This window comes from Protopterus annectens, chromosome 3.part0 (assembly GCF_019279795.1).
Source record: "Protopterus annectens isolate FY-2018-M chromosome 3.part0, PAN1.0, whole genome shotgun sequence".
In the NCBI taxonomy this organism is placed as follows: domain Eukaryota; kingdom Metazoa; phylum Chordata; order Ceratodontiformes; family Protopteridae; genus Protopterus; species Protopterus annectens.
Window position 1 is genome coordinate 77,738,078 of NC_056731.1, and position 22,195 is coordinate 77,760,272.

The window sequence follows — 22,195 nt, forward strand, 5'->3', positions numbered from 1 at the left end:
CACTATTCTGCAACAGTTACTCTTACATGCATATTAAGCTGCTGGATGTAATGTATCACCTAAGAAGATGTTACAATTCTCATTATTGTGATGAAGACTGATGCCTTCATTCCTTCTTACTGCGTTCTTTTCTCACCATATCTTTAATTGTGTGATTTTTAGTATGCAAAGTATGAATTCCTATGCATTGTAAGCAGGTAATGGTCAAGTCTGTAGACTGCATTCTGCATAGTGTTTGGGGTTCGAATCCAGAAGCATGTCAAATATCATTTCATGTTTTTTTCTAATTAATATTATGTGTGTAAGTTTGGCTGTATATGCTCTTAGCCCACCAGTATCATTGTTAGGCCTTATTCATATTTAACTATCCTACCCATGCTTGTTTCCCTTTGGAATAACTTTATTGTACAGAGCATGACAGGGTCATAATAATTACAGACATACGAGTAGTACATCAAACAGATGGCCAGAAATGTCCCATAAAGAAAAAAAATGTTATGCATATTATGACGAAAGGAGATACTGCCAGCCCAGATAGCTAGAATTTTGTAAATAATTATATGTCATTGGTGAATATTGAAATGATTTGTCTAAGATGCTTGTGCTACAAATGTATTAGAACTGTATGTCATGTCTATATCAAGCTGCTTGCAAAGATGTGTGTGTGTGGTGAAAAGGTGTTTGTAAAATGCTTGTGTTTAAAATGGGTCCACAGTGTGCCCTACTGGAAAAGAACAGAAATGTACATGCACTATTGTAACTGTTTAAATGTATATATTTTATCAGTGGAGACTGGGATACAGGAGGTTAACCTCAGTCAAGTACATTTTTGAAATAAAACTGAAATTAAATTACTTTATGGCTAGGCCATAACAGATGGCAGCTTACAGTTTTCGATACAGCAACAGACACAATGTCTGCACTAGAAAACTTTCTATGTTGTCTTTAGGGTTAATTAATGACTTGTCTTGAAAGCATGAAAGGATGCAATTGCTTTATGACTTCCAGCATCTGCCAGAGATCTGAGGAGATGCCTTTGTCTGTGCATTTTTACAGGTAGGTAGTAAATGCTACTAGCTGCCATCAATGGTTGTTTTCAACCCAGGAACTAAAAGTCAGATGACAAGAAATTGTGTCATTATGCAAGCTATCCCAGAAGTAATATTTTAGATGTTAATTTCAGAAGTCTCTTAGTGAGACAGAACATTCTGCATTCTGTCTTGCACCTGACAACAACTAGAAGATCCATTCACCACATCTGCCTTGCACTATTAGCAAGTTCTTAGGTTATAGTAATTCTCTTAGATTCAATGAGGAATATAGTGAAGCTTAGCTTAGATATTTTTCTTTATTTATTTGAGACTGTCCTGTAATGTTGTTTTAAATATTTCCCATGATATTGAACTCTGATGTCACTGTTAATATATATTTAGTATTGTCTTGTTCTTTTATTATTTATTATTAAATATGTTTAAACCTTTCATTGTCGCTGATCTGTTTAGAGATATTTACGTTTTGAGAGTACTTGCATATTTTTTGTGACACTGTATGGGCCACTCCTAATAGGCTTGCTCTTGGTCAAACTACTATTTGTGTTAATATTAATATTACACAGTAAGATTGGACATCCTTTGTTAAGGGCCTTAAGGTAGCTGGCAGGAGTAACTGGTTGCAGTAAAAACTACATTATAGTCTGGGCAGGAGGGGGGCATACCTAGTAAACCTGTGCCAGTCTTTCCCAGGTGTGTGTGTGTGTGTGTGTGTGTGTGTGTGTGTGTGTGTGTGTGTGTGTGTGTGTGTGTGTGTGTGTGTGTGTGTGTGCATGTGTCTGTGTGTTTTTAAAAAAAATTCTCAAGGGTATGTGTGTCAACTACTTTGGCAGGGACATAAAGCACTGGTTGGACAGAGAAGGTGGTGGGGGTCTTGGCTTGGTCACTCAACTGAAATCTCAGCTTTATAGCTCTGCCATTGGAGAGTCTTACTGGGCATCTGGAGAAAGAGTGAGAAACCTGCTTCAGACTGATTGTGGTCTCTGTGTGCCCTTAAGAGAAACTGCACTTGATGCAGAGAGCTGCATCTGGAAATACTGACTATGTACTTGTAATCTTCTTATTTAACATCTCCCACTGTTGCCAGTGGTGAGAGTTGAGGCTCCTTGATTATTAGTCCATTGGTGGGATGTCACATCTATCTCCTTATCTTTCTGTCTCTCTTCCCCCTCTGTCTCATCACTGTATTTCCTCAGCATTTGTGTGATGCCTGGCACAGAGAAGCAATTTTAACTCACTGTAAATGTCAGTTCACCCCTTATGGCAAAACTGGTGACTTTTTACCTTTGGCTGCATTAGCCTGCGGCTCCTCATGCTACTGTGCTTACCCTCACTGCACTATGAATGGCAGGCTGATAACACTATGAGGTCACCGTTATTATCATATGTTGAACAGACAGTATGGTTGAATGTACACCATACATGATGTTTTGGTTGTCATTGTTGTTATGAAGTATGCTGCACACATATTCACTTGCTTCATACTGTACTTATTGTCCCTTCAAATATGTGAGTGTTAGCACTTGACACTTGACTTCTTTTGTGGTATGATCATATCTGTAGATTGTTGGTGCAGAATGTCTGGTGTTTGAATCCAGTATCAGGTGTAATGTCACCATTTCTCATTAAATATTGCCCTGTGAAGGCATGGATGCATATGTTATTCTATGAGCAATGGCATGCTTGGTCCCTTATGTGGTTTATAACAATATCAAACCTGCTCATACTTTCCCAGCAATAAGTGCAATACATTTGGACAAATCAAAGATTTATTGTGGAATAACCTTAAATCTATGGACAGTCACCAAATATGACGACAGTTTAAGCATGCACCTGTATTATTAATATAATCACTATGGCTGATATCATGACAAATGTATAAATCATGACACAAAAAGCATTAGCATAACAGACATTTTTTCTGAAATGGATCAGAATCAGAACTGTTTATGTGTCTGTCTGTATATTTGTGCAAAAGTTGCCATGGAATACCATAGAGCAGTGTCAGTTCCCATTGTAAGTTTAAAATTTCATCATATATTTACATATGCGCTAATACTCTGCCATCAGTCATGCATATGAGCTTGTAGGTTGTGCCCTTCAGGAAGAGGTTCTGACAAAAAATAAAGTAATGTGAATGGTTTGTATTTTTTGTGCTTGTTGTAATGGACTGTTGTACTCCACAGATGATTTCACCATGATGCTGTCTAAACATTACATACTGTAAAATATGTTTGCACTCCAACACATTAGACTTGCAAATATGTACAGTGGTGAGGGACTTTCAAATGCATACTTGTTGAGAGGTATTAATAGTGTACTTCAATGTGTTTGATCTGTGTGTTTTTATTTACAAAGCATAAGGGAATACTGACCATGACACACCAAATGATGTCACCAAATATGACGACAGTTTAAGCATGCACCTGTATTATTAATGCAATCATCGTAAGGGGAAAAGTCAGGAATTCTTGGTTGCTATTCCGATGTTTCTTGACACCATAATGTGATGCAGTTACACCTCACTCATACTACCACAATCTCCATGAATGAAAGGGTACATAACTTATCTGAGTAGTATGTAATTACTCGGGAAAAAACACAGTACTGTTTTTTTTGCTAGTCAAGATGTATTCCTTTTCACCCAAACCTGTGATGCAAACTATTTTTTTGGTAACACACTGATGAGGTCATATTTACAAATGTGCAGTATCTCACAAATAAAAGCAGACTTCTATGGCAGTGCTTGTGGTTGGTACTGTGTACTCTACATTATGTAACTTGATAAGTAGGTAGTTTGAATCCAACAATGTGCAATAGTTTGAGTGTGTGTTAATAGTGCTAGGTAGAACAGACTTCATGCACACACTTTTATTCAGGAGAAACAGTTAACTTGCAGAGAGCATGTCCCATCAATTTTTCCAGCTTTAGCCAACATGTCTTTTTTTGCAACACACTGATGAGGTTATCCTTTCATTCTTTTAATCAGAAGTTTCCTGTGGCACTTATAGTTGACATTGCATACGCTAAACTCTGTTTGAGCCCAACAATGCAGAACTAGTATGACTGTGTGTGTGTGTGTGTGTGTGTGTGTGTGTGTGTGTGTGTGTGTGTGTGTGTGTGTGTGTGCGTGTGTGTGTGTGTGCATGTGCACGCGTGTGTGTTTGTGTGTGTGTGTGTGTGTGTGTGTGTGTGTGTGTGTGTGTGTGTGTGTGTGTGTGTGTGTAGAGATAGGTAGGACAGGCTTCACCAACACATCTGATCTGGACATTTCCACTCAGGAGAAACATTTAAACCAGGAGAGGTCTCCTCCACCAATTTCTTCCAGTTTTAGCCAAAACATCTTCTCTGCAACACACTGATGAAGGCATCCTTTCAAATGTGGTCTATCACACTCGTGTAGTCAGTCCTGTAGCATTTGCAGTTGATACATGCTCTCTAGTTAGGTAAGTGGATTGAATCTAGCAATGACTAACTACCCAGAGTGTGTGTGTGTGTGTGTGTGTGTGTGTGTGTGTGTGTGTGTGTGTGTGTGTGTGTGTGTGTGTGTGTGTGTGTCTCTCTCTAGTGCTAAGTAGGAATGGTTCAACCCCAATCTAACATGTAGCTTTTCAGTGGGAGTGGGTTCTCCTACCACAGTCAGTCCCATTTAGTACTCTCAGTGCCATAGCAAAACAATGGTGATATCATCCTTTCATATATGCACTTCCTCACAATAGTAATCAAACTTCTTGTGTGGCACTTACAATTTGTGCCATCTCCTTTACCATGTGATCTCAGTTAGGTGGTTGGTTCAAATCTAAACATGACTGGATTATACAATAAATATGGCTGTGTACACCAGCTGTCATTCAAGATTTTGACACAATGAGACTAATCACTCCACTCTTTCAATCAATTTAAAGCCAAATATATACCTTGCTGCATTGTGATGATGTCATGCCTTCAAGTATTCTCTGTCTCTGACTTGTAGTAAGATTTCTCCTGAGGTACATGCAGTTGATACAATATTCTGTGTACTTATATAGTATAGGTGTTTGAAAGCCCCAGTGACTGAGCATTAAGAGTGTGTGAATCAAGACCTAGGGATGAATGATGTCCAACGCAGTTGTAATGTAAACCTTGTCACCACAATAAACAGGACATATTGAAGGGATAGATTCCTGTCCCAGAGACTTCTCATACTCTGGAACAAGCTACCCACTTATGTCAAGCAAACTTCCTCATTAGCACTCTTCAAGAAAAATCTTGATGAGTGGATGGGAAATAGGAAATACACCCCAGGGATCACTTCTGTGGGTGTGCTTGACAGTGGCACAGGAAAATAACTTTCTTGTGTGGCATAAGCCAGGGAACCTTGTTGGCTAGGCTTTCTTCGGCCCGTGGACTGATAGCCTAGTACCTATCTATGAATGTATGTGCACAATTTCAGTGGGAAAAGGATCATCTGTCAATATTAGCCCAAACTACTGACTTGCACCATAATGGTGACGTCATGCTTTCAAATACGTTGTGCCTTACAGGTGTTGTAAGACCTTGCCTGTTGCATGTTTAATTAATACTGAAGTCTGTTGATTGCAGAATTGTATAAACAGCTGATCAGTTCATGCACAGGATAGCATAATGTGAGTGTACTGACATGGCAAATCTAACATTGCATTAATGTAATTTTTATCCCTCTTAGCTCTAACAAAGGCCTTTCCACGCATTGAGGATTTCATGCCAGTCAAATAAGTGTTCTGTGATACTTACATTGAGAATTCTCCTGTAGAGCATACAGTTACTTCTGACTTTTATAGCATGTGTACTCATATACTCATTGGTTCAAATCTGGGAATGTATATGTGCAAACCACTACGGACAGACAAAAGTCAAAAGTGGTTTACCTAGCAAACAGGCATATGTATAAATCACACTTGTGTAAACAGTAACATTGCTACATCTTTTGATCCCTCAGAATAACTTGTACTGTCTACATGAGCATTAAATGCCATTCTTAGTTTATAACTTGAAGTGGGTTCTTTGTGAGACCTGTCTATTGCTACCTCCTGTGGCAGATGTAGCTAATACACAGCTCTGTAGGATGAAGTATGATAGGCAGAGGTTTGAATCTGCATGTCTTTTAGAAAATTATGACAGACAGGAAAGGCTTATCAAAAAACTAATGATATGGCACAGTTATAGAGGACCACATTTTTTAGGCCTCAGACTCCATGTTAGGGGAGCCAGAAACATTACCATAGAACATCTATGTTATCCCTTCTAGTGTTTTTTTAGTGACATATCACATATGTTTCTTTCTGTGGCATCAATGGTTGATACACCTCTCTCTCTCAACTGAGGTCTGACCTCAGACAAGTGTTTGAGTCTGACAAGATGTAACTGTTGAGTATGTCAGAGAATGCTCACACGCATAATTTACTTCTCCAAAAATACTGATCTGTAGTGTATGACTTAGTGTAAACATGTATGTATCCCTTTGATTATTTTGTTCAGTTTATAGGACTTTAAAAGTAATAATGGCTTATTCATCAGTTTTTGATGTGTGCCATGCTGCAAAAATGTCACAAAATTTGAGTGGACCTGTGTTATGATACCTCCTTTTGTTTTTGTGGTGGGTAGTTGATGTTATTGTAGCCATTGCTGCACATCCTTATGAGCATGCCCAGTATAATGATGTAGTAGATGTAAGCTGTTTAGCACTAAGCACATGGAATAATCAATGTTCTGAGATAGTTATTTTCATTTGTACTTCTTTATGACGAAGTTATATAATTAGTAGTGGCTGCTGGTGACTTTAAACTGGGGGGGGCGGGATTGGGGCTGCAAGAGCCAGTTGAATAGGGCATAGCTAACTACAATGGGGTATAGCTAATTGCAATGAGATGAGAATGTATTACAGCTGATCAGCACTGACAAACATCCATTAGTCCTGCAAAGTCAGAATTGCAGTAAAACAGCAGATCCAATCATTTCATCCACAACAAGACAAAAAAATGAAAAAAAAAAAAAAGACATTGGTGGCAGTGTACTTTTTCACATAAACATTAACCAAAGCTCAAAGCATGTAGCCCATCATACCCCACCCAGATGTACAGTCTTGCAAATTCACAATTACAACAGTAAATAGCAGGTCTAGTTATTTCATTCACAAACAGGTGCCCCCCATGCCCATTACCTACAAAAGTAGGTGATTTGGCCTTTCATGTAGTAATAATAATAATCTTTTCATTAATGTAAAACTAAAAGAAAAACCAAGCCAAGCTAGATTTTCCACTGTGTAATTTCATAAAACCTCTTGTATTAGAGGTAGCATGGGATATATGAAAATGACCCCTTAAGAGCATTAGGTGTTTCAGCTATATGGCAGTTTTGAATGCCCATAACTTATTTTCCTTTTTAAGTCTATTTATGGACAATTTCAGGCCAATAAAATCAAACTCCACTAGCTGTGGATATGCATGTTTCTGCCTTCTTGTGTCATCATCAGCACAGCATAAACAGACTATTTGGCTAACATTTGGAAACACAGGGTTGTCATACCCAACTGATGTCTATAACCATTAGGGTCTCTGTAAAATATCCCAACTAACAAAGTAAAACAATGAGTAAGAAGGTCACACAGAAAAAAAAAGCAGTCAAAACTCAAAGAAAAACCCAGCCAAGCTAGATTTTCCACTGTGTGATTCCTTAAAACCTCTTGTATTAGACTTAAAAAGGAAAAAGTCATGGGCATTCAGAACTGCCATATAGTTGAAACACCTAATGTCCTTAAGGGGTCATTTGTATATATCCCATGTTACCTCTAATACAAGAAGTTTTTTTTTCCTGCTTAAACATATTTATTTGTTTTATTTATTTATTGACATTTGATTAGTGGAAAAGTCTGACTGGACAAGAGCGCTTTTTCAGCGTAGGCCCGGACAGAAAAGCTTCAAAGTATTATAAAACATTTTAAGAATAATAATTTTGAAGTCATTAAACATAATTCAAAAACAAATACTGTTTAAATAATTATAACAAATTAGACACGATATGAAAACATTGCTTACAAATAGATAAAAGGTATACGATAATGATTTAATAGTTAGAGACATTTGGTAAGTTAGTACAATACAAACAGGAACTGCAACACGATGTGAGACAAAAAAAACAGACATGGTATATTTAGAAAGAAAATCAGGGGCGTGAAATTGATAGAAGTAAGGAAGTGAGTGAAGATGGGACAGTAAGGAGATGTAAGGTATGAAATGGTATTTGTCTACATTTAAGGACATAGTTTATCCTGGTGTTGAGCAAGAACAGAGTCAGCTTTTGGTTACCAAGTTTCAGAATGGATTTGGAGGAGGGTCAGAAGGGTATTGACATGATCGATAGAGGTAATGAGTTCAAGGGCTTAGCAAAATAGTATGAGTACAGACAATGCCTAGCAGATTTGATAGGTTTGCGGATGGAAAAGTGTTTTTAGTCATTGAAAAGTAATGACTGACTAGGAATATAGTTGTGTAGAGTGTTATTTAGTGCTGAAGATGGATTCTGGATAATTTATAGGTGGTAAGAAGCTGTGTATATATTAGATGATATGGTAGTTCTTTTTTTTAATACAAGAGGTTTTAAGGAATCACACAGTGGGAAATCTAGCTTGGCTGGGTTTTACTTTTAGTTTTTACTGATTGGGTTTTCAGTGTGACCTTCTTACTCATTGTTTTCTTTTCATTAATGTATTTTTGATACACATCAACCCATCATCTATAGGCAAATCTGAAATAGGGTAAACTTTAACCCTCTCTCCTTTATTTCATCCCTTCAAAAGTATCTCAATCTAAATGAAGCCATCCACGTCTTCAATAGCACCTTCCTTAACATCCTAAATACACATGCCTCCATATGAAATGCCAAAGTCAAAACACAGTACTCCCCTTTGGCTGCAAAAAAGCACCAGGGCACTAATAAAAATCAGAGATAATGCCTGGGAGCACTGGCACTTAACAAAAAACCCTCCTCTAGAAAGTCATTCCTAGAATTGTGCAATAAGGTCAAAAAGCAAATAAAAGAAGATAAAACCCAATATTATCAGTCTGCTCTAAACTCATCCCATGACAACCCTAAGCAGTTCTGGTCCAAAATAAACTCCATTCTCCACCCAGGTAAGGTAGGCACCCCCCACCTACCACTCCCCATTCCTCCAGCCATATTGCTGACTCATTCAATCAGCAATTTACTGAAACCATTCTGTCTTTGACTAAACAACACAACCCGCTACCCACCCTCCCCACATCAAAACCAAATACTCTGCCCACAGTCTTTTCTTTTTCATTGGTACCTACCTCCTATATAAAAAACTTCTGTTGAAATTTAAGCATACAAAACTTGCAGCTGACAATCATCTCTCTGAATACCTAAGCATAGCAGCAGATGCTCTAGTTTATCCAGTCTTTATTTTAATTAATCGGTCCTTATCAGAAAGCTATGTCCCCACACTGTGGAAAATATCCCACATCATTCCCCTCCATAAAGGTGGCTCCTCCACTGAACTTTCCAATTACCTCCCCATAGCCATTCTTTCTTCACTTTCCAAGATACTTGAGAAATGCATTCTCATGTCTTAGACTACCTCTTAGCAAATAACCTCCTCTCCAGCACCCAGCATGACTTCAGGCCATACCATAGCACTACTACAGCCTTGCTCTCTTTCCCTAACACCATCCTTCATCAGAAAAATAATGGCCTGTTCTCCTCTGCTATATTTCTGGATCTATGCAAGGCTTTTGACATGGTCTCACATAAACTACTGATCTCTGTTCTCACTAACCTCTCCTTTTCCCAATCAGCTACTGATTGGTTTCACAGCTATCTAACTGGCCACCAAAAATCAGTTGTCTGTCATAATGACCTATCTCCTCTATTTCCTGTAACACATGGCATTCCCCAAGGCTCCATCCTTGGTCCCCTACTATTCTCATTCTTCACCAATGGTCTATTCACAGCCACCAAGCATGCGTCTCTTATACACTATGCAGATAACTCCATCCTCACCTGCTCAGCCCCAGCTATACCTGAACTTCACAAGATCACATAGGAAGCCTTTTCATCTGTAAAAAAATGGCTATCTAATGCACAGTTATTACTCAATCTGAGCAAGACTAAACTCCTTATCTTCCAACCCCCTAAATCTAACCCAATTATCCCCCACTTTAATATTCTAGCCAAAGACAATAAATAATACATAAGAAGTGTTCCATTCTCACAGCACTGTGTGAGGCCTAGTACAGCTAAACAGACAACTTAACACTTTAAGAAAATCCAATAAGCGAAAGAATCAGGGTTTCTTGAAGCTTTACTGAAATTGCTTAAGTCTTTTTTCTTTGTAAAACTGCAACACAATACAAATAGCAACATATCAGAATATATACAATATACAGCACTTCTAAATACAAAGAATTACAACATACAAATTACGTACAGGAGATATGAATGCCAGGGCCTGGGAAAGAAGATCATGACTGCATTTCAAGAGGGCTAGAAGTGAAAGAAAGCTGCTTCCTGACTGAGTTACATCACTTCCTGAGGCTTGCTATAATGCTGTAAAACAAGTTAATCTGTTATAAATAAAAGGCCACTAGATGGCAGCAACAGATCAAAAATGCTCAAAGTGTAGAACTATGATATAAACTGCTTGAATTGCTATGAAGGGCAGAATACTCCCTGCCTGGCATATTACGGGATGCCACTACACTCATTAATATTACTACACACAATAACACATTTTAACCATTTTCAAAAACAAGAACTACAATGTCCGAGACTGACCTCAAATAAACTTTAGCAGTTCCTTGTTTGACAACTCTTACTTCCACCTTTCTCACTTTACCATCTCTGCTTGGCAGCGTGTCAATGATAAGTCCCACAGGCCATTCATTCCTGCATTTCTGACTGTCCTTCATTAATATAATATCATCTAGTTTAACATTTGGATAGTCTCGAGTCCACTTTCTGTGACTTTGTAAGGTGGACAAGTATTCCCTTTTCCATCTTTTCCAAAAGGTGTCAGCAAGACTCTGAACTTGCTTCTATTGTTTTACACGAAGGCCTGCTGTTTCAAAGTTACCAGAAGGAGCCAACAAAGAGTTTGCCTTTTGAATCAAAAGCATGGCTGGTGTAAGAACCTCAGGATTATCTGGATCATTTGACACTGGTACTAATGGTCTTGCATTCATAATAGCCATAACTTCCTCCATAAAGGTACTTAAACTCTCATGGGTCAGATGAGTGGGCTTGTCTTGGAACAACATTGCATTCAAGATGCATCTAGCTACACCTATTAGTCTTTCCCAAGCACCACCCATATGAGATGAGTGCGGAGGATTGAAGACCCACGTGCATCCATTGTCTTATAGATAATCTCGTACTGCTGTATCACCTGCACAAATATTCAGTTCCTTACAAGCTCCCACAAAGTTTGTCCCTCTATCAGAGCGAAGTAACTTTGCTGGGCCACGGATTGAGAAGAATCTTCTCAAGGCATTAATAAAACCGGAAGCTGACATAGATTCAATCAGTTTTATATGTACAGCTTGTGTAGACAGACATAAAAAGTACTGCCCAGCATTTGTTGTCAGCACTACCTCCTCTAGCGTGGTGGGTTACTACTGTCCATGGGCCAAAAACATCAATACCCACACTAGTGAATGATGGTTCAGGAGTCATTCTATCTTCTGGTAAATCTGCCATCTTTTGACTTTCTAATCCCCTTCTCAGTTTACGACAGATAACATATTTGTGAATAACTGCAGACATCAGGCGTTTACCACCAAGGATCCAGAAACCTGCAGCTCTGATTGCACCTTCAGTTATGTGACGTCCTTGATGCGCCACTTGGTTATGGTAATATCTCACAATCAGTGTAGCAATGTGATGATTGTGGGGGATGATAATTGGTTGCTTTTCTTGTTCAGTCAATTTTGCAAAGGACAAGCATTCAGTAACTCTCAGCAGTCTATCTTGATTTATAAAGCACTAAACTTCTTGAGACGACTTTGTTTTGGCAATGCCTTTTGCTCTTTTATGCAGTCATATTCCTTTTTGAAGTGTTTGTGCTGAACAGAAGAGATGATCACATTCTTTGCTTGTGAACGTTCTTCTAAGCTAACTTGCTGATGAAAACTTTTCCAGCCTCTAAGTAGAGAGCTATCTGATTTTTCTCTGAAAACTTTTGGCAATATGAATAAGTCTGGCTATAGTTTCAACTAGTGTCTTCCAGTTTGAAAATCTTTCAAAACAATGTGAATGAATAGTGGAATCAAAGGCTCTAGTGCTGAAGCTTGCAACTGCTGGTTTAATTTCAGGATCAGCTTCAGGCTCTATGAGAGGATAACCAGTAGCCGTGTCATTTGAATTGTCTTTAACTGGCTGGTAAAGAACCAAAGGGCCTGAGAACCATATAGTGTTCTGAAGGCAGGTTGTCTGTGTGGGCCTTGTAGCATAATCAGCAGGGTTTTGCTCTGTGGATACATAGAACCACTGATCAGGATGAGTTACTTGTCTGATTCTACATACTCCATTGAAGACATACAGAAAGAATCTTCTAGAGGTATTGCAGATGTACCCAGGATAGTTTTACTGTCTGTAAAGAATTTCACAACATCCAGTTCTAAGTCTATTTCATCTCTGATTAGCTCATACAGTTCTACTGCTAATACAGCTGCACATAGCTCCAAATGTGGGATTGTATGCACTGGTCTATGGCTTAACTTAGACTTTCCCATAACAAACCCAATATGACATACACTCTTAAGTTCCTTTAATGAAAGGTGATGAAAGCGCTAACAATAAATTTTAGTTTCATAAGTACGCCATTTTTTCTGGCTTCAAGATTTGCTTGTTTGTTTTTTCCATTTTTTTATTTAGTTGTTTACTTCATTCAGATGCCTTTGCACCTTCTGCAGCCAAACTCCATAATAAAACCAGCCTCTACAGCCTCCACCACCTCTCCCATTTAACTCCCTCACTCCAGTCACCCCAAACTAAACTGCTCTGTATCAACTATTCCTTTTGCATTCTTGCACCCAATCTCTGACAATTCTTCCTCCTTCACCTTAAACAAGTCTTCTATTTCCCCATCTTCAGAGTTCATCTTAAAAGATATCTTCATCAAAGATCTGACTGCTAGTGCTCTTCCACTGCACACATAACCTAACTCCCTCCTATCCTGCATCACTTCTACTTTGATCTTATGTTTTCAGCTGCTGTTTCCCTTTCATATTTACTACTAAAATTAATGCAGATTTGATTATCTACTCTGCTTATATTATTTACATATTGTATCAATTGAATATATGGGATTTTTTTATCTTCTTTGATTATTCTGTGTTTGTGAATTTGTCCTGTTTTTTTTTTGTGAAGCTCTTCAACCAGGTTGTACCTGTAAATTGTCTATAGTGATCAGCTTACTACCTTGGTAATCAAACTAAAACAAATAAATAGAATAAATACATGTTTTTGCACACTTGGCATCCTTAGTATTGGAATGCCATTATTTATTTGCAGTAGAGGTAAACTGCAGGAATAATGGTTAAAGATGAATAGTCAGTGAAACATTTTTATTACATTGGTTTAGGGGAAGAATTTAGTGAATCCCAGAGAGAAGCAGAAGTGTCAAAAAAGTGCATAAGATAGGAGCAGTATATTTCCTGCACTCGTGAACCTTGTAAATATAGCACAGTGAATTCAATAAAGGATTAATTCTTCATTAACCTCTATTCTCAGTTGTTTTTGTTGAAATGTTTAACAACAAAATATTAATATACGATAATAAAAATATTATAAAAAATATACATATCTAAAAGACCAATAATAAACAACTGAAATGACTGTTTACAATGGTGTCTTCTATAAAACAAAGCTTTTTAACAGAAAAAGAAATTTAATGAGTAGTTGTCAGTTAATTATTAAACTTTGTTTATCTAGCAGCTCTTTGAATTTCAACCATATATTATACGAAGAGGTGATTCTAGATGTTCTTGTTTTGATTGTGATAAGTTCAAGATAACATTGCCTACTTAAAGGTGATCTCTGCTTGACTTACAAAGCCATGTCTGACCCAGCTCTGTTAGAAATGCTACATCTAAAGAAATCACAATCCCTCCGCACCACATGCTCCAGAGACCTCAACCTCATTACCACAATCAACAGAACAGGCTGGAGGGACTGGTTCATAACCCAGGGACTGCCCATGCTATGGAATAGACTTCCCATACATGTCAAGCAGAGCACCTCACTGGTCCTCTTCAAGAGAAACCTTGATAAGTGGATAGGAAATAGAAAATTCACCCCGGGGATCACTCCAGTGGCTCTACTCAACAGAGGCACTAGGGACTAAAGTTGGGTGGCATGATGCCATGGTAATCCTATGGGCTAGGCTTGTAAAGGCTCCAGGGCCATTAGCCTAGTGCACACCTATGAACCTATGAACCCATGAACAAACCAGTTCAAAAGTGTACAAATTCCTTCATAGTATGAATAGTCTGAGTCTTCCATTTCTTGGTGATGACTTTTCTTGCTAATGTGAAGATAATCCATAAAAGAGGGTATTTTATTTTTATAACACAAGTGGGAACAGGTATATTAAATAAAATAAGAGATTTGGTCAGCACAAATTTATCATTAAAAACAGACTGCAAGAGAGAATTAATATTATTCCAATATGTTTTCAGTTTTATACATTTGTAAAACATATGCTGCCAGTCAGCTTCAACATTTAGTTTACATCTCCAGCATCCCATCCCTTTATTATGCATTAATTCAACTTTTTGTGCTCTGATAAAGGTTCTATGTAAGAACTTCCAAGAGAATATCCTCCACCTTAGTGATGAAGTAATTTGTTTTGAAGATTGGAGAATTAGTTTATCATCTTCACTTTTGGAATTAGTATTAATAAGTCTAAAATAATCCAAGTAGCTTACTCTGTGACATACTATTGATTTCTTAAATACCTTATATATTTTAGACAGAAGTCCCTTTCCAATTATGTTTTAGTGCATTAGAATTAGGAGTAACTCAATGAATGTAGGAAAATAATTTCTAGCTATTGGTTACATTGATTAATCTTATGTTCAACTAATTGTCTACGATTTTGAATTTCTAACCACATATCTTTACTTAACTCAAACATATTAATGATGTAGTAAACACTTTGTAACTTCCCATTGTCTAGTAACTGATACCAGTATAACAGGTTTTGTCTTTAAATGTAGTCACTGTTTTTAAATCAAATGTATTAATACTATTTGAGTACAGGCAACTGGAAATACAAAGAAAATCCATGTTTTATATCCAGGGTTCCTGAAAATGATTTTGTTAAAGGAGGTTATTATTGTAGTAATATAATAAGAGTTAACTGGTCTGTTTTTGTTTTCTATAAATTAGATTTTACTAACCAATGAAATTTATTAGCAGCTATTTTAGTATGGTATGATTTTGTTAAATTATTGGATTTACACCAAATACCTTCCTGAATATCTTTCCATTTGGCATTATAATTATTTAACCAAGAAATTATTGTCTTAATAATTAAGGATAAGGAATATAGCTCTAAATCTGGAAGACCAATACCACCCAATGTTCAATCTCTGATGTAATGGTTTAAAGCCAATCTAGGCTTATTAGGAAACAATAAAAATCTTAGAAACAAAAACAAAGAATTATAGTCTTTTATATTTTTGGAGGAGTGGGATGGATAAAGATTGTATTGTATATAGATTGTTAATTAAGGAGAGTCTTTCTTCCATAGTGAAAAAATGTATTCCATTTATTAAGAGTTTGTTTTATGGAATTTAAGTTATTTTTATAATTAAGGGCTGTTATAGCTTTAATATTATCAGACAAGATTATCCCTAAGTAAGTGATGTTACCATCTTTCACAACATATTTATGTGACTATTTTGGTGTTATTTTCATTAAAACTGAGCCCCAATTTTGTCTGCAATATTTCTGTTGCTTGGAATACTGGAATAAGAGAAGAATTACAATCAGTCAAAGTTAATAGGATGTCATCTGCAGATAATTCGATTTTGGGGATTAAATCATTACTTATTAGTATGTCCTTGGTGTTTTTATTTGATGTTATATAATTTGCAAAAGGTTCCATAACTAGAGCAAAAATCAACAGGGACAAGGGACAGCCCTGTTTAGTACCTTTAGTAATCATGATTGATTGGGAAGTATATGAGCCTATCTTTATGAGTGCAAAGGAGTTTTCATAGAGAATTTGACTAATTGTAAGAAATTGTTTGAAAAAATTAGTTCTTTTTTTGAATTATTATTATAATCAATTATTAATAGTATTCTCTTGATATTGTCATAGGTGTTCCTGTTCATAATAAACCCAGTCTAATCATTGTTTATCAACATTAAAATAAATTGTTTTATTCTAGAGGCATAGATTGCCATGAATATTTTATAATGTACATTTAATAATGAAATTGGTCTATATAAAGAACATTGTGTTGAGTCCTTGTCAGGTTTTAAAACCGAGGATATTAGGGTGTATTTCCAGGATGGTGGTGCCTTCATAAGTCCTTTAACTATTAAACATACCTCTAGTAAAATACTCAAAGCATCCTTAGTCATCATTTTGTATAGTGCAGGTATTATACTGTCATTTCCAGGTGCCTTATTGGATTTGAATTTATGAGTTAGAATTTTGAGTTCAGACATTGATATAGATATTTGATCTTCTAATAATATATTTTCAGTATATTTTTATAAATTAGATCTTTTGTATCCATTCTTGATTTGTGTTGATTAATCTTACTAAAATGAGACCTGAATGCATCCAGAATACCAGAAAAGTATAATTCTTTGAAGTGGTTAGAGTTAACAATATTTTTTGTTCTAGTAGCCAATATATGCATTGATTTGGGATTTATGGCATAATTAGTTATTTTAATATTTTCTAAATTTATCATAGCCTTATGTTGTAAAATTTCTAAATACTTACTATTTAAGCTATATATTTCTTCTGTTAAGTTATTTTCTTTTTGACTGTCTAATTTTAACTTATCAATTTTCTCCTGTAAATCTACCAATTTTTAGCCCTATTGTTTCTATTTTGTGAATACCAATGTGTAATTTTATCAAAAATGTATACTTTTAATGAAACCCATACAAAAATCTCTGAGGTGTTACCTGTATGATTTAATTTCAATAAAAGTTTGAATTTCTTTTTTATAGAACTACTTAAAGTCATTCATATTGGTTATATATGCAGGAATCCTTTTAACTGGGATGTTAGTACTAGAATTCAATATAAATTCAAATGTTGTTGTGTTATGATCTGGCTGTGGGCAAGAGACTACTTTAACTTTATCTATTCTACTAGTGAGCTCATTTGAAACATATACTTTATCCATTCATGATTGTGTTCCATGCTTGTGTGAGAAATGTGTAAACAAGAGAGATTCTGATACTGAAAATGTATTTATATCTCTCATATTTTATAGGTCAATGAACTCCATCAAAGCTTTGGCTGAGGCAGGTTTCTTCCTTTTACAGCTAGTGTTGGTATCCTTGCCAGATAAAATACAATTAACATCAACTGTAAAAATAATGTTTCCCTTTGATATTCATATTATTGCCTCCCCCAACTGTTGTTTAACTTTTTGAATTCCCAATCTAGATATCTAATCGACATTAATAATGGTCTATATTTTATTTTGAATCTCTAAACACATTGAACAGAGTCTGTCTTTTTCATTAGTAAATTCATTCAGGATTTTAGACAGAGACAAGTTGTTTTCCATGAAATAGCCATCCCTCTTCTCTTTTGCTATAATGAGAACTAGTCAATACAGAATAGTGTTTAGTATTAAGTCGGTCCAAATATTCTTTTATTAAATGTGTTTCCTTTAAAAAGATAACTTGGGAATGAACTATTTTTTATAAATTTGTATAAACTACCCCTTCATTATTTAATCCATTGATATTAATTGATATGCATTTCAAGCTGGCCATACTACTGAAATAGGAAATAATAAATAAGTATTACATATAATACACTCATACATTTGTAAATAATATGGTACAGAAAAAATATTATTTTATCTAATATCCTGCTTACTCATAGATATAAGATAATTTTGATTGTTAATTGTAAACTTTCTATCAATAAAAGTAGATACAAAAAAAAAACTACTATACATGCACTGCCCCCCCCCCAAAGGAGTTTAAAACTCCAGGTTTGCATAGCAATCTTATTCAAATGCTGCCACATACTCACAAATAAGTATCTACCATCACTCTACTACTTCTAAAGTTATGATATATGGAAGGTCTAATATATTTAACAAAATAAAAGAGTTGGTATATACATAGTTTGCTTGCTATAAAACTTATAAATTGTAAAGTATAGCAGAGCTTGTAGTCATTTGGTTATATTCTATTTATAAGAGCTTATATAGTATAATAATATATCCAAACATTTAGTTCAGTTCTAAGAGAAAAAGAGAGATTAACAGAGAGAAAAGACAATACCCATACCATTATTTATAACAATCATGCTATATTACTACTATACTATTATATATTATTGATAATGTGACTAACTAGTTAATTATTTAAACTTAGTTTTGACTACAAGACTGGACATGCTTGGATATTATGGTAATCACACATGATATCTAAAAGAACAAATAAACTTCTCTAAAATATATATTTTTTGTTTGTGAGGACTTGCATATACAACTATCTTTCAAAATGTGTTTCTTCTATAAACAGAATCTCGTATTCACTAGAACATACTATGAGATATAAAATAGTAAAACTGCGATGTCTAAAATAACTAATAATAATAATAATAATAATAATAATAATATGTTCCCAGAATTACATTTGTACTGATGGATAACATATAGTTGGCAACATAGCCACTGCAGTTCTTTTAATAGACACATAAATTCCCAGCTTATCAAAATGACTGTGTAATTTTGTCTGACTTTGTGGAAAATATCCTATTATTTTCATATTAGTCTCTCCTTTACTATTTCTTTCAATTAACTTTGCAAGATTCTAATATTGCCATGTATTTGCGCTGCATACTTCCTGCTCAAAAAGGACATCCACACAGAAACCAAAACAGATCATCATCACAACCATTGTCATAAAAATATACATACCTATTGTCCACATATGCATATATGCAGAACAAGTCAACCAAGCCAGGGGGTTGCCATCAACAGACATGAGATCATCCTCCCTTCTTTAAATTAATAGAACATAATCTAATCTGAATAATATAAAAATCTTAGGATAAAAGTTGAATTCAAGAAATGAATTTATATTGTGTATGGTGCCACAGTACTATAAAATATATTATATAACTTAAAGAGAGAAATACATATTTTACAAGTATTAAAATAATAATTTTGAGGTAAATGCAACAGACAGTGCAAATTTATTAACACCTTTTTTCTACTTTGGACTGAATTACTGAGTCAAAATTATGCATAAAACAACATTTTATCCAGTATTATTGCACACACACACACACAGACACACACACACACACACACACACACACACACACACACACACACACACACACACACACACACCAAGAACTCTGCAAAAGCTGTCTCCTGAGAGAAAAGGTCAGGAAAGAAACATTCCATTAGAACCTGTTTTGTCAGAGGGAAATGCCATCAACAAACAACTTTCATTCATGTTTATGCTGTATAAATAGATAATACCAATCTCTCTTTGCTATTTAAGAACCTATGCTGTAATACTTGTTATCATTTTATTTTTTGTTATAGCTATTTGGTGCACTCTTTCTCTCTCTCTCTTTCTTTTCTCACTCTCTTTTTTTTTTGTATATCTATCCCAGCAGGGAAGTAGAGAACAAAAGAATAACTGACAGGCTTCAAAGCGAAACCCCAGTGTTAAAACACAGAAATGGTCTTCACTACTGTATTTCTCCTCTCCTAACTCTTCCCCAATGAATAAACTGGCACTAAATATCACAGATAAGACTATGTAAGAAAAATATATATAAAAGAAAGACAAAATAGAAAAAAAAGAAAACAGCTTCATATAAGTTACATACACCCACCATTTCATCACTATATTAGCAAAAAAATCACTCATAAACAGCATAACATTCTGATAGCTCTTAAAGAAAGCACATTCAAATCTCATACATACAGCATCTCACATATTCCAATCAACCATGACATGTGAATTAGGAGTTAAAAGTTAAAAACAATATAAATAGGGTTGCCACCTTTTCAAATGCACAAACTGGGACATTTGTGTTAGGAACGTCGGATTTTGCAGGGCAAAACATACCCACTGCCAGTACAGAGGACAGCAATCTACTTTTTGCCCGAATAGTAACTTATTCTTGTAGCATTTGCGTTGCTTATTCTGTTTATTATAATATTTTGGTGTTTCAGATACAAAATAACTGTTTTATGCTACTATTAAAGAAGATATAGGAAATATATTTGTCCTAAGATATCAGGACATTTGCCATTTGTTGAGTTTGTTTGCAGGACACAACTGGCCAAAGAGGGACTGTCCCTCGCAAATTGGGACAGGTGGTAACCCTAAATATAAACCTTCACTCCATTCACAACATACTTACTTAATGTGCTGTAAGCAACTTGCTATTATTCGGAGATATGTACAAAAGTGCTTCAGTGAAATGCTTTAGTTAAACCTGATGAAGCGTGCCTTTGGATGCACGTGAAAGCGCTTGTCATTTTATTTTTACAATAAATAGTCTGTTTCTACATCGTGGTGGTTTCTACCTGTTTTATCTCTCAACTTGCTATTATGTTATGTTATCATGAGCTATCACATTATGGATTATGTGGCACATGTATGAAAAAAGGAAAGCAGGATATATTTGTAAAGACAGGGTATTATTAGTTAAAGAGTTAATTTATTAATACCTATTAAGCTAAGACATATATTTAATATGGAAAATAAAATATAGAATATTAGCTTAGCAATCATATAAGAAAAGAAAAAAGTGACATTTATTTACCTTATAGAGAAGTGAATCGTTGTTTCCTTCCTTTTACTTATATCTCTAGTAACCGAATTGGCAAGGTTTGTCATGGAAAAAGAATTTTGTTATTAAAACAGTTAACATAAGTGTTATACTAAAGCTAACAGGTATTTGTCCTTTAGTTTCTTTTTTCTTTTCATTGGATTTTCCAGTATTTACTTCTGCTTGTCTCTTCAAAGTACTATTGTTCCAATCCATATCTTCAGTTTAGTCTAGAATTTTTTTTAAATGACAGTGCACAGTCTGTGTGTTCAAAGTGCCTAATTTCATTGGGAAGGAATATTTTGAGCCTGGCAGGAAAGAGCAAATGTACCTTAAACTGTTTTTCTTAAGTTCTTTAATAAGAGGCAAAAAACTTGGTCATCACAGCATCAGAATAGTCTTTATCAAATCTTATTAGTTTGTCACGAGGTTTAATAGGACATTTTGACCAGGTCATTTTAAATATTAGCTCCTTGTCTAGAGATCAGAAAAACTTAGCAACTGATCTCAGTGAAGAGTTGATTTTTGATGAAGTATAAACTATAGACCTGTATGTTCTTTCTATGCCATACAACATAGTTTCTGGCAAATTCAGAGTCTTAGGAAGCCAGGCAGTAAGAAAGTTGACCATATTTTCTCCTTCTATTTTTTCAGTCAGTCCAAAAATATGAATGTTATTTCTCCTGTATCTGTTCTCCAAGTCATCAATTTTATTTAGTAATAAGGTATTCTTTTGCAGTAGAAATTCAATGTTGTTTTCATCTTTGGATACTCTGCCTTCTATGTTATAAAAGGCACCTTCCATTCCAGGTATCTGAATTTTCTGTTGTTTTAAAATTGTGTGTATCTGTTCCATCTGTCTGGTACATTTTTCTTCAAAGCTGCCAAGTTTTTTATCTGTTCTGTCCATTTTTGAAGAAAGTTCTTGTATGTTAGAAAAAACAGATTGGAGTTCTTTTTTTAAAGGCAAGTCCTGAGAGATTGTCTTTGAATGACTCATTTCACAGCTACTGTTATAGACCTTTCAAATGATTAATTTGACAGGAAAAAATTCAAATATTCAGATTTTTTTTTTAGATAATATCCTTCTATGTAG